At 35.6% G+C, this 13,412-nt stretch overlaps 1 long non-coding RNA gene across 10 annotated transcripts in view; it reads right to left on the bottom strand.

The window, feature by feature from the left end:
• The window catches only part of LOC113460040 (uncharacterized), a 241,893-nt gene extending 228,992 nt beyond the window's left edge, over nucleotides 1-12,901 (bottom strand). For all 10 annotated transcript variants that reach the window (XR_012579067.1, XR_012579069.1, XR_012579070.1 and 7 more), the window contains exon 1: nucleotides 12,649-12,901. This is a non-coding gene — a long non-coding RNA (uncharacterized LOC113460040). The remainder of the gene's footprint in view (nucleotides 1-12,648) is intronic.
• Nucleotides 12,902-13,412: the final 511 nt, after the last annotated feature.

The raw sequence follows: 13,412 nt of genomic DNA, 5'->3' as shown, positions 1-13,412 counted from the left end.
AAATATTCTTTAGCTGTTTGTCCTATGAACTTCTGAGATTGTTTACAGCTTCCCTCTAGCAATAAAAAATAGTTTTCTATGGCACTGACCTTTAAGCAAAGAAGACTTTCTAAAGTACTAGGAAGAAAACAGCTGACATAAGCTCTGTGAACTTTAAGGGAACTTATAAGAAAAGATCTTAGCGCAGATGTGAAGACAGACTCTACTCTCATCATTGTGCTGCAATCAGTATTATGTGACGGTAGACCAAATGTATTCCTCCTCAGGAAGGAGGAATACAAGACTTAAAACACCTAGCAAGTAAGTTCTACCTTGAGAGATAATGCAGAGTCTTGGGGGAGGCAGGACTCTTCTTCCTTGACCTTAGACATTTAAATATTCAATGTTAGGATCATTTTTGTCCATGATTTACCAAGGCTAATTTAACAGGCAGTAGATAGATTGGTAATCACCACAGGAAATTCCTATAGTTTTAGATCAGAGGTCAAATTTCTATTAATTGCCCGACAGAGCCTTTATTTCTCCTGCTGACTAAGAGCAGTCTAGGATGATTAGCACAAAAGTAGAACTCAGAACACCTTTCTGCTATTCATACCTAAAATCTGTTTGAGCTGGGGTGCTGTAGGGTGTCTGAGATATTCTTGCGGGCATATAAAAGACAACATAAAGACAATTCATGTTTGGTTTTTATTCTGAAAGGACAAGTGGATCTGAGGTAGGATACCTAGCAAACTCAAATGTTTAGAGGTGCCTCTGTGTAGGCTATTGAATTAATACCTCCAGATTCTAAGACAGCAGAAGTCATGGCAAACATTCACCATCAAAATTTAAGGATCCTTATTCTTAGGGTCTGAAAGAAATTTTTAATAAAAATACCTATGCCATTTGTCAAACTCTGTTAATTGAACCTCTTTCTGACACTTATAGAGTGCTGGTAGTGTGCTCGACCTGGAGGTGTCTTTCAAAGGTATTTTGTAATTTTTATAACATTGCTCCATTTATTTAAATTAGTAGAACCAAAGCCCATAGTGGAATAGCAAAGTCAAATAGTTTTGATCAGACATATCCATGCCATAACATGCTGAGTGAGATTTACAGAACATTTTGTTAAATGACTGCTTTTTCAATGACACTTAGTAAATTGGAAATGGAATAACAGTAATTCAAAATTAGTATTAAACCACAAATATGTTACTGCATTAAAGAATGTATTCATTTTATATCATGTTTACACATGGCCTAAATAATTTATTTTCTGGTTTTATGGCAATTAACTACTGTTAGAAGTATTCAAATTGCTTCACTTGATTTTTTCTGAATGTTATTTTTTTATTTCATCTTATTTGCCAAAGTTGTTATTCCTTCTTAGACAATTAAAAAAAAATCAAAATTGTTTGCCATGATTTCTCTTAATGAGCTGTCATGATACACAGCTTAGCAAAGGACATAATTGTGTGTCTGTACAGAATTAATAAAAATAGATTCTATAAAAGCCACATAGTTTTGTTTTATCATTAATATCCTTTATTTCAGTACTTAGAGTTTCTGAGTACCCTGGGATGTTTTCCAGCAGAATGCAGTAATGCATTATGTTACTCACAGGACAATGGATTGCTTTTGACTTGCTTTTGATGTATGAAGTATCTTCTTGGATGGGAGAAAGACGGTTTATCATGAAATGTAATTAATTTAGCAAACTGAACATTTCATCCTTAGTGTCTTCATCTCCTTATATTTTGCTCTACTAATGCTTAGTTTTACATGTTGCTGTTCCTATACGGTTGCCACAACTTGTTTAAGAGACAGTTATATAAATAATGTTTATAATTAAGTTATTCTATTTTCTTTGATTTCACCAAAATTTTATGTAGTATTTTAATTAAAACCTGTATGTTAGGTTTTGTTGTCTTTTCAGATTTTTCTTCAACATTTAATTAATGTTTTAATTAATTAAATCAATTCCCTAATTAATCAAGGTCTTATTCTAAAATCAAACTAATTTTCTTCCACTCCAGGCTGCAACATCCAGTTCTCCAATTCAAAACCAGTGTATGACCAAGTCTTCCACAATGTCTACACTACAAAGAGGAAACATTAACAATGCACTTGTATTTACTGCGAGTATATAACTGTAAGTTTGATGGCTTTCTTGATAAGAAATTTTACAGAAAATGGGAACACAGAAAAGTTGCTGGCCTAGATTTATTAAATCATTTTGTGTAGTAAAACACAGGATACCACATTAGCTATTTTGTAGAAGGTGAGAATTGGAGTAAGAATTATGTGATGCAAGTAGCTTTTGAGATGGCGAGTACGCGTCAGACTCAGCCTATTAGAGGTATTCAGGTAACATAAGCTCAGAGAGGTATTCTATTTTATAATTTCATGTATTATTTTTTCAGGGGAAAAGAATCTGTGAAGGAAATTTAGTTGTGATTGCTGTGGTTTGACACTGGCCCAATGCCAGGCACCCATGAAAGCCACTTCCTCACACTCCCCTGCCACAGCTGGGCAGAACAGAGGAAAAAAAAAAAAAACAACAAAGTGCTCATGAGTTAAGCACAAAAACCTTCAAGGACGAAAAAGGCTCAGCTTAAAGTTGCAAAGTGAATTTATTACTAACAGAATCAGAGGATGATAATGAGAAGTAAAATAAGCCCTTAAAACACCTCTTTTTTCCCCTAGCCCCCTCCCTCCTCCCCACTGGCAGTACAGGGAGAGATAGCATGGAGTTTTGGTCAATTTGTCACCTGAGGTTTTCTTCCACTGCTGTGGGAGAGGAGTCCTTCCACTGTGAGACCATGGAGTCCCTTCCCAAGGAAGAGAGTTCTCTCTGAACTTCTCTAGCCTGGCTCCAATCTCCCAGGCAGCCATCTGCCCAAAACTGCTGCAACATGAGTCCTTCCCATGGGCAGACAGTCCTCCCAAAACTGCTGTGGCATGTGGTTACAGAGTCCAGTCCTACAAAGGCAGGCTGCTCCAGAGAGAAGAGACCCTCTCTCTCCACCAGATCTCCCACAGGATCACAGCCTCCTCCAGGCATCCACCGGCTCTGGCATGGGCACCTTCCCCGCAAGCTGTGCGTGGATCTCTGCATCCACCTGGACCCATGGGCTGTAGGGGCACAGCTGCTTCACCCTGGTCTCACCACAGCCTGCAGAGGAATCTCAGCTCCAGTACCTGGAGCACCTCCTTCCCCTCCTTCTCAGACACCACTCTGACTTTGATGTCTCCATGTTGTTTTCCCTCACATGTTCTCACCTCTTCCTCCTCTCTGGTGTGCCCCTCTTTGCTTTGATTTTCTTCTTAAATCTGTCATCACAGAGGCATTACCAGCCTCTCTAATTGTCCCAGCCTTGGCCAGCAGCGTGTCCATCTTTAGAGGCACCTGGGAGTGGCTCTGCTGGATATGGCGGAAGCTTCCAACAGCTTCTCACAGAAGCCACTTCTGTGGTCCCCCCTGCTACCAAAAGCTAGGCTGTGCAAAACCAACACATTTACATAAAGTTGAAGAAAATCTAATGCATCAATGAAAATCAGATAACTGGCTAGAAAGTGTGAATTCATGTTGAAGAACAAGCAAATGAACATGAAGTAAAAATAAATGCTGCAAAATGTGAGAAAGTGTAATTACAACAAAAATCTGTTGTAATAACAATAGAAAAATCTGCTATATGAGGTCTCTTTGTGGTGAGTGGCTGTCTGTACATCAATGTTCAAAAGTACCACAGGCACATTTGCATATTCTCACCTCAAGCCTGAAAATAAATTTTCTCAGCAATCATGTGTTTTATGAGAAAAAGATATAAGAAATTATAAAGGAGACTCTAAATGTACATCAGGTATTTTAGGGGCTTGCTAAGTTCAGTAGCCCAGTGGAGGCAAGGCTGGTGCAGCTCCATGTCCCCAGTTTGTTTTGTTCCTGGGTGTTTTTCTTCTTTTGTTTTTTTAATATCCTTCTACTTCCTTCAGACCAGTTTTCTAGAGAATGTATCTTAGCCGTAATTATACTACTGATAAATATCACTTTTGCATTTGCAAAGTGGGGATACTCTTCTAGTATCTCAACTTATAAACTAATTTTAAGCATTCCTTTGGGGTTTTTAGGTCGTTCTGGTAATGAAAACTTCTCATTTTGTGTTGTACTTTATTTTTCATCATATTTCAAATCCCAAATGTCTTTATAAAATTCTAGGACTTAAAAAACCCCCACACTTCATTATATTTCTTCTTAATGAGGATTAGCTTACTCATCTTCATAAATAAAGTACTCTGCATTGCCGGTAAAGCAGAATTTCCACATGAAAGATAGTTTTATTCATTGCACTGAACGTACCTTTCCCTAAAGAATAAAAGGGAAGAAAGATTCCTATGGTTCTTTCTTCTCCCTTTTCATTCTTGCCCGTGTTTACTTTAATCATTTAGAAGCTAAGAAACTCAAGATTAATTCCCTTAGAAACTGAGATTAAATGATGGACAAAGCATGCAGGAAAGTTCTGAATAAATCACATTAAAGTGAGCAGACCAGAATGGTTGCCTACAGATTGCTCCTTAATAAATTTCAGCATAATCAAAAAGCAAGGTCACATGCAAACAATTACTGCCAGCAGTGGTGGGACTGGCTCTCAGCAAGTTAGCTTCAAATAGATGTTAATTTTTTTGTACTTTATGAAAAAATGTAGACAAAGTGTATCAAAGGGTAATGAACGTTTCTAAAACTGGTGACATCAGGTTCAACCCACATGCAATCACACATACATATGCTCAGTTTAAGTATACACATGTGAACACCTAGGCATGCTATGCCAGTGCATGAGGACTGACACATATGCGCAAGGCTTCCACTGAAAAGGAAAAACAAAACCAACTATTGACCAAAGAAGTAACGAAACCAGAGAACACAGTGTGCAGAAATTATAGTGGGAGGGGAGATGCCAGTTTCCATTTTTATATATTGAAACAAACTTTTATTTTCCCAAATACTAATTTGGTCCTTGTGTTGAAATGGGGATGTTTTAAAAGCTAAAGTGTCTAAAGCAGAGAAACAAAACAGCTCAGTTAACGTGCTGCTGATTTTCACAAAAGGCTTAATGGAACATATATATCACATAAAAGAAGATAAAAAAGGAAAAGTTAGTGACAATTTTCATTTGTATTTCTTTAAGGAGATCTTTGTAGTTTTTTGCATGAGTTAGCAGTTCAGAGAATAATCAATTTTCACTACTTGCTTTTCATAGAGTTGTTGAAAGACATAATTTCTAAAGTTGAGCTCAGACAATGTCCTTCTGTGTACTCTGGGCGATTTATTTATTTTGAAAATGTGGATCATTATATGTTATGACACAGCTTAATATTTCCCAAAAACGAGGCTCTACTCTGCAACTATTACTACTGTCTCAATCACACAAAGGAAGAATAAAATTTTTAAGGACTTTGTAGTAGAAAAGTTCAGCCCTATAGCTGTTATGAATGGATAATTTATACCAACCCCTACAGTACAAGGAACTGCATTGTTACCCATAAATGTGGCATCAAACATACAAAAAGAAGTGCACAATTGTAAAAACTATGTTAAATTTAAGCCACAGAGTTATCTTGCTTATAGAAAGAAAATGTTGGAGCCACGGGAATGTCAGTGGAAATCTTCATGGCCTAAGATATATTTTTATAATGGGAAAAAAAAATAGAAAATTAAATTCTGAAGTGCAGTTTTTCCAGGGAAAGTTGCATTAACTTCTATACAAATGTCTTTATTTATCATGAATAATGACTAAACCATCCTCTCCAGGAAGAACATGAATACTGACATATATTTTTATTGTGACTACAATGCCATAAAACTGATTTACTCAACAGAGAGAGGTAAAAAAACAAAAGAGAAAAACACAACAAAAATATTGTATTTCTGAGGGGGAAAAAAGGAAAGCAAGAGGCAGTTTTTTCCAATAAGAAAGATAGCATTTTGGGATTTCTATGCTGAGTTTGATACAAAGAATTAAGAAAGCTTTTGAAATATTCTTTTTTGTTCATTTCTTTGTTGATTTGTTTAAAGGTTTGTGCAATCCAGAGGACTTATTTTATTTTCTCCGTATAAAGGAATACTGTTGATTTTAATTACTGCTGAAATTTTCACCAATGTTTTTTAATAAGTTGTTGATGTTATATGAAACATATGGCTATCTAGTAATGAAAAGGTCATATAGAAAAGTAATAGAAATGTGCAACAACACTTTAAAATGTTTTATAAACAGCAGCAACTGTTTCATTTTCATTTCTATAAATTTTGACGTCTTTAGTAAAAGACTAATACTAAAGACGTTCGCTTAAGTATCCAGGAAAATAAAAAGAGGAGTTGAGCCTATCTACTCATGACTGGTGCCTTATTCAAATTAACTTGTCTTGAAGGGAACTGAAACGAAGTACACATCTTAGTTTTCCATCCTAACCTGATTTGAAGAGGAAGTGGAGAATGGCTTTAATGTTTATATCATGAATGTTTCTGCTGTACAGCCATTTCCTTTGCTTCCCCTGCTGCTGTGAAGTGTCTGCACCTAAAGACGAGGTCAGACAGACTCTGGAGAGGAAAGAGGGGAGCAGGAAAGGTGCTTTAGCTGTCACCAGTAGTGTTTGTGTGATAGCACCAACTAGAATGACTGAGGCTAATGGAGGAGAAAGAATTATTGTCACTCTTGCTTTGGACAAACACTGGCAAGAGCTGGTCAAGAACTGGCATATACAGCAGCAAACACATCTATTAAAAGACTAAAGAGATAATGTGAGTCTTCAGGACTGCTTTGAAAGGAACAAGCACTTTCAGATGGAAAGTGCTAAGAGTGGACAGTTCAGATGGAAGTCCAGTACTGAGATTCTGCTGGCATTACAGAAAACACTTAGATGTACATTCGCCCATGTCTTGGCCTGTCAGCCTGTCCCAATCCCCATGGCTTTGCTGGCCATGCTGGGACTGTATCTCCAGGGGTCTGCCATCCCATGCTGCAGTTGATGGCAAGGCTAACTTTTCATGTTGAACCAAAAGGTTCTAACCTTTCCCTATCTATCTGAATTAATCTTTCTTAACTTTCCGTCACCACGCAACCAACATGCTAGCATGCATGGCATATAAGAGTACATTGGTTAAAAAATAAGCTACCATGTAGTATTTTTATTGCATTTTTAAGAATACAGTTGCAAAATGACCCAAGCCTTCCACTTTGCTCATATTTTATTACATAGAGAGCATCTTATTGTTCAAGAAAACAATAAACTTCAGTAATTTCCTGCTTTGTGTGTATGCCTGTTTACCTGTACCTATGCCTAGCTTCAAAACTCATGGTAGGAGCAAAGAAGGTTCATGCAGCTTTAATTCTTGTTTGATGTGAATGCTTGTCAGATAGGTGGGAAGTGAAATCAAAACAGATGCAGCAAGCTGTACGCTTTGTGTAAATATCTGAATACATAGGAGATATATATATGAGCTATGGAAAAACAATACTATGCTGTAAATACAGTGCAATAATATTTTTCTGTTTTGCACTTTTTAATGAAAGCTGGAGAAGCTGAATAACTTACTATGAATTCAATCCTGAAAGCATTCTAAAAAACAAGTATTCTTTCCTTTTTTTTTCACACCTGCACTCACTCACAGGTCTTTTACAGAGTGAAGAACCAAAAAAGAGCCTGTATTCACCTAATATAATAAAAAGCATGCTGCTCTGTTATAAGTGGAACTTACAGAGTGATAATGGAGATAGCTGCTGAATCATTAATATAGTCACAGCAGAGAATAAGACAATACTTTTGTAATTAAATTTATTTCAGGAGCAGCATGTTCTCTTAGATGCTGTTGACATGCTTTAAATCCTTTTCAGTATTTAAATGCCAAAAAAAAAAATGAAGCAGCAAGTGTTGCATGGGAGTGTTAAAGAGGAAAAGGGAAAGTTTACATTCAAAATATATGTTTAGCCTAAAATGTTAGAAAAGCTTCTACTCTGTGTACCCTCAAAGTCACAGCATTGATTAAATTAGAATCAGTACATCCTCCTCAATAACCACTCAGTTATCACTGTAATATCATTCAAAAACTAATGAACAGACATAATATCGTCAATTGTTAACTATAAGTAATTTTTAAAGTTTTAGAAAGTCTGAAAATCATATTTTTTTTAAACTGAGAAAAACAAGTGTTCAAGGGGAAAAATATCTTTATGCTATTTCTCCCATGTGTGTTCTAAGTTTTTCCATACTTAAAATCTGACTGAATATATTCCTTACTAAGGTCAGTTTAAAGACTGCAGTTCTGATGTTCTTTCTGTGACTTAGTTTATTGATCACAGCACGGCAGTCTAATTTGAGAACTGATAGATATAATTTTTATTTAAAAATCTACTTCCTGATTTTGGTCTAATCAGCACATTATCTGATCAAATAAGAAAGTAGCTGCAAATTAAAACTTTTAAATGAAGGTGTAGTCCTGTGAAAGAGGCATTTATGCAACTATTATGCTCAGTGGAGAATTAAGTAACACCCTCAAGGGAGCATATGGGCACCTTTATACAAAGCACTTGAGTTACCTTCTCAGTTGCCAACACTTCACAATACCTGGAGTTATTTTTTCTCGATCCTAGGTCTGGCTTCCAGTAGCTGGTCCAAAACCATGCAGGTCTCCATTTTGTATTGTTCCTAGATCTCCTTGGGAATGTATGGAAATGGATGCCCCCCTCTGGGTAGCTGAAAGGCTCATTCGATTTGACTAACACCTTTGACAACACTGAACGTTTTGATGTGGGGTGAAATTTTGGATAATTATGTAATTGTGTTGTACTGGCATGGCAGGGACATGCATGAGGCTCTTGGGCACTACATGGGACAGAAGGGAGATATATGCTATTCCAAGGTAGCAACTGATGATAGGCTAGGATAACCTGGGACATTTCAGCCATTTCTAATCAGCACCATTTAGGCAACAGAATTAAATTCTGGTTCACTGTTAGCTATAATGACAGCTTCCACATGTAAAGAGCTCTTCAGTTTGCTATACAGATGCATCTATTTTTATTTAGGAAAAATAGCTGCTATAAGTTATTACAAAGCACTTATGGAGAACCAATGCCTTTCTGAAACAACAATTGAAAGCCAGGTATAAGCTTTAGTAGCCATAAGATTCAGTACTTATGTTTGGATAAATAAATTTGACCCCTGCCTCACACACTGATATTAAAATGTATATATCCTGAACTTCAAATCAGTTGGAGTCATCTGAGAGTTCCTGAGGCAAAATACACATCTTCATAGGACAGTACAGGGGATACAGAGAGCCAGACCTTTCTAAAAGACTCCTGTTACATCCATGCAGAATAGTCCAAGACATCTCAATGAACACTGGGTGTTTAAGTGCAGGCAGAGGAATCAAGTCATAGATGTTTCTATCTGAAATATTATCATTCACTCATTCTAAGCACATAGAGCCATCTAAAGGAAATCCAAAATACATTAGTTGAATTATGCCTTTGTGAGCCTCATTCTCTCTTTTTACTTAAAGGAAAACAAACTGCATTGTCTTACATCTGCATATGAAAACATGGGTGAGATTAATCTTGTTCTCAATGTGAATGAGACATCATTTGCAGAAATGATGCCAGGTTATGATTTGTTTCCACTCCTGTGGTTACTAGTTGCACTAGAAACTCCATGTAAGTAAATGTTGAGATAAATTACCAGTATGTAAAACACTTCAGTGAAGGAATAAGGTTAACTATGGTCTTGCTGTGTTTTTGCAAGAAATGTGGTTTTATTTTTCATCTGAGTTGTATCAAGACAATTCAGGACATTGATGAAAAGACAGACCTTGAAGAGTTTAAGAAAATAATGAAATGCATGCTCTTCTCAGAAAGGTAAAAGGAACATACATAATTGTGAGAAAAAAGGAGCAGTAACCACAGAAAAACAATCATGCTGACTACTAATTATGAGAAAGGACAGGGAAGATATAAAGTAATAAATGCATAGGAATACAGGGAATCAGTGCCCAGTGATAAGGAGCAAGGACTGGATACTGTCATGTCTGAAACAAAATTTTGTAGAGCTGTATTTGACAAGACTAACTTAGTAGCTAAATCCATGTAAGAAGAAACATTGAAGATTTAGTAGCAGGAATATATGTTAATATATGTATGGATGGCTTATATTTTTTCTTTAGCTTTTCCTTTATTATAAAGCTTTCAGGAAAATTATTTGTGAAATGGACTTTCCAATCTTGAATGATCTTCTGCAGAAATGTACAATTTCCGTTCTCATTTTACATTTTTTTAAAAATAAATTTAGTTCTGCTGGTGAATTTGCCTGAGCTGAACATCTTTAATATCCTTTAATATTATTTCTGTAAAAGTTCTTATACAAAATATTGACTAAGTTAAATGATTAGTAGTCTCCAATTACTTCAACTGCACTTATGCTTTCTTTCTTTAGAAAAATCTATTATAAATTATTACAAGTGGAACTTGAATTTCTTTTTAGATGTAGTTTTTAATTTTAATTAATTATGTTTCTTTTAAATTTTTTTGAAAGGATCTTTTGTTGTTTTTTTAATTTTTAGTGAATTTTTGCAATTCATGATGATATATTGTGAAAAGGTTATTTGAGATATTTGAAATATTTGAGTGTGTTATAAAGTAAAGATATGTTTAAAGTAAGACATTTCAACAGAAGTGGAGGCTTGACTAGTCCTTAGAGACTTATAATGGGAAAATCATTGGAAATAGAATATACTGATGTTTTAAGCCATCAGTGATCCTGGACTGAGAGAAAAAAAAACTTAAATTTTTCACAATTGCTGGTCCTTTATTTTTGTTTTATGAATTCATGTACAAAATAAAGCAACTCATGCATGAATGAATAGATATGCTTTCTGTGTATAAGGTAATCCACTTAGAAAACTAAAGCATGTAGGAAGAAAACAGTCCAAAAATATGTGTATGTCATTCAAGGTCATGTTTCTTTCATCTTTCCATTCTAGAATGATGCACTGTAATCAAAGTCATTCTATGGGAATTCTATGCACTATCTCAAAAAAGGTATTTTTAAACTTTCTACTTCAGTTTCTGTCCAGTCATGTCAAGTAATTGAATGAACGAGGCACTGAGTTCATGGTGGGCACACTGCTGCTGCAGTGCCATGCTATGGAGCACAGGAGCTTGGAGAAGTTTGGAGCACCATCCTGTTAGCTTAGATGTAGTATCAGGTTTCTATAATGCCCTGACTTCCACCTGGGTGACAATTTGGTTAGCACAGGTCAAGACCACATCTGTCTGAAGACACATCCTAACACACAGCTTAGTAGTACAGCCCAAACATCAGCCAAAAACCATTTCTATCTAAGCAGGGATGTCTAAAAAGGAAACATTTTCTTCAGGTATAATGACTTAAATTTACTTCAAATAGCATACCAGAAGCAAAATGCATGGAAAAACTCTCATTTATTTTACTATCAGGATTCTTGGAAATCCTAACCATACTGTTCTGCGAGCTATAAACATGCACATGCTTTCACAGTCCCTGTGTACATCTCTTCATCCAGACCATGGAATAGCGACAGGGCACTCTTCATATTTTCCTCAGAAACAGGTTGCACACCAGTTCCTATCCCAGTAGAGGCTACAGCAGAATCAACCTAACAATACCAACCTCATCTATTTCCTGTGATTCTTTGTATTTTGGTATTGTTGTTTTGTTTCAAATTATTTACTGAGCAGCCCAAAGGGGATTAGCAATGGGGCACTAGGTATATGTTTTCCTATGTTTCTAGTGACTGAAGAGCTTTATGTTTATGGTGGCACAATAAATTGCATAAGGCTGTTTTAATAATAGGAGTCTGAAATGTAAGGTACACAGAATTCTTCCTTTCATTCTAATGTAAATATATATTAAAAAAAAAACCCCAAACAAACAAGGAGACCAAAGCAGCAAACCCCTCCTCATCACACACTTGAATTATGTTTCTTTGTGTCAGATTATATCTGTAAAGAAAAAGCTTAATAAATAAATGTTCTGATACATTTGTCACTCATAGTAAGTAACTGATTAAACCCATTAGGGATTAACAGCATTGAAGTGGTTGCATAGTTTCAGTCACTTGGAGAGAGGGGAGAAAAAATGCCTCAGAAAGACTGTTTCTTTTCAAGGATTTGCTTTCTTCTATTGATTCTGATAAGGTATTTTTGCTCAATGTTTCAGCTTCTTTTAGGAGGTCTCAGAAATTAAGTACTTAAAAGATATTTCAATTTATTTCATACTACTATTATCTGGTGAATAAAGATCTTTCTTTACTGCAGTGCAAGAGAAATGAAAGCTCTATAAGCCATTTTGAGTTTGTTTTCCAGCCATATAGTAACAGGACATTTTGCAGTCTACCGGGAGACAAACAATCTGCTCATATTCCCGATAAATGAACAGAGTGATCTTTAGGAACTCCTGGGTTACCATGGATACCATGTATTCTAAGTCACATTGTTTCTGAATAAAAAATCAGTTTTCAAAATTGTTAAACATAACAGAAGCATACATTTTGTCTTTTGGTTTGTTATGTTTTTCTCTTTTCTTTCTGCCATAAAAGGCATAGTAATACTAAAGGCAGGGAAAAAAATTGCTACTCACCGGCAGTCATTTACAACTTGGATCTTCATCAGCTGAGCTGTCTTCTTTAGTTGCTGAGTGATAATGATTTCATTTTATGCAATTTTACTTTGGACTACTAAAGGTTACTATGGAAACCTCAACTCTTTTCCCCTCTTCACATTCTTTGAACAGGTAGTAAGTCTCGCTATGTGGGGGAAGTGGCACTGAAACATTTCTTGAAAATCAGCTCCAAATTGCTTTTGCCATTCATAAGGCAATGTGAAAGTAAGATTTTTTCAGACAGTCTGGTAGAAGAACAAAATATTAAAAAAAAAAACAAAAATGTTTGAATCTTTAATATCTGCCAAACTTCTGGGTTTTGACTCACTGAAATGTCATTTTTTCCCTGATTATAATGGTGAATATAAATGATTCCAGCATTAATCAACATAATAAAGTGGTGCAGGATTTATTCCCACATGGTTGCTCTTGTTTTCATTTTTTTTGAGATTTTTCAACCTCTGAAAAAGCTTTTTTATTTTCTTTTGATTCCTCTGTGCAAATCATGTTAAATTAATTGTTAAAACACAAACAGTGGATAGAGTTAGTTTCAGCATCTCCAATTTACTTCTAACACGGTCATTGGTTTTTGGTCCAGAATTCACAACATCTAATCAGAACATCTAAGTGGGTTTCTAATTTGTCTCAACCTAAAATTCAGTTCATAATTTAGAATACTGAAGCATTTACTTTCAGGCCAGTCTGTAATTTGGCCATCAAATAATTTAATTCTTTATATATTA

The sequence above is a fragment of the Zonotrichia albicollis genome, chromosome 2 (assembly GCF_047830755.1).
Source record: "Zonotrichia albicollis isolate bZonAlb1 chromosome 2, bZonAlb1.hap1, whole genome shotgun sequence".
Lineage (NCBI taxonomy): Eukaryota > Metazoa > Chordata > Aves > Passeriformes > Passerellidae > Zonotrichia > Zonotrichia albicollis.
Note: the sequence above shows the minus strand (reverse complement) of the source record. Positions and strands in the feature narration are given on the sequence as shown.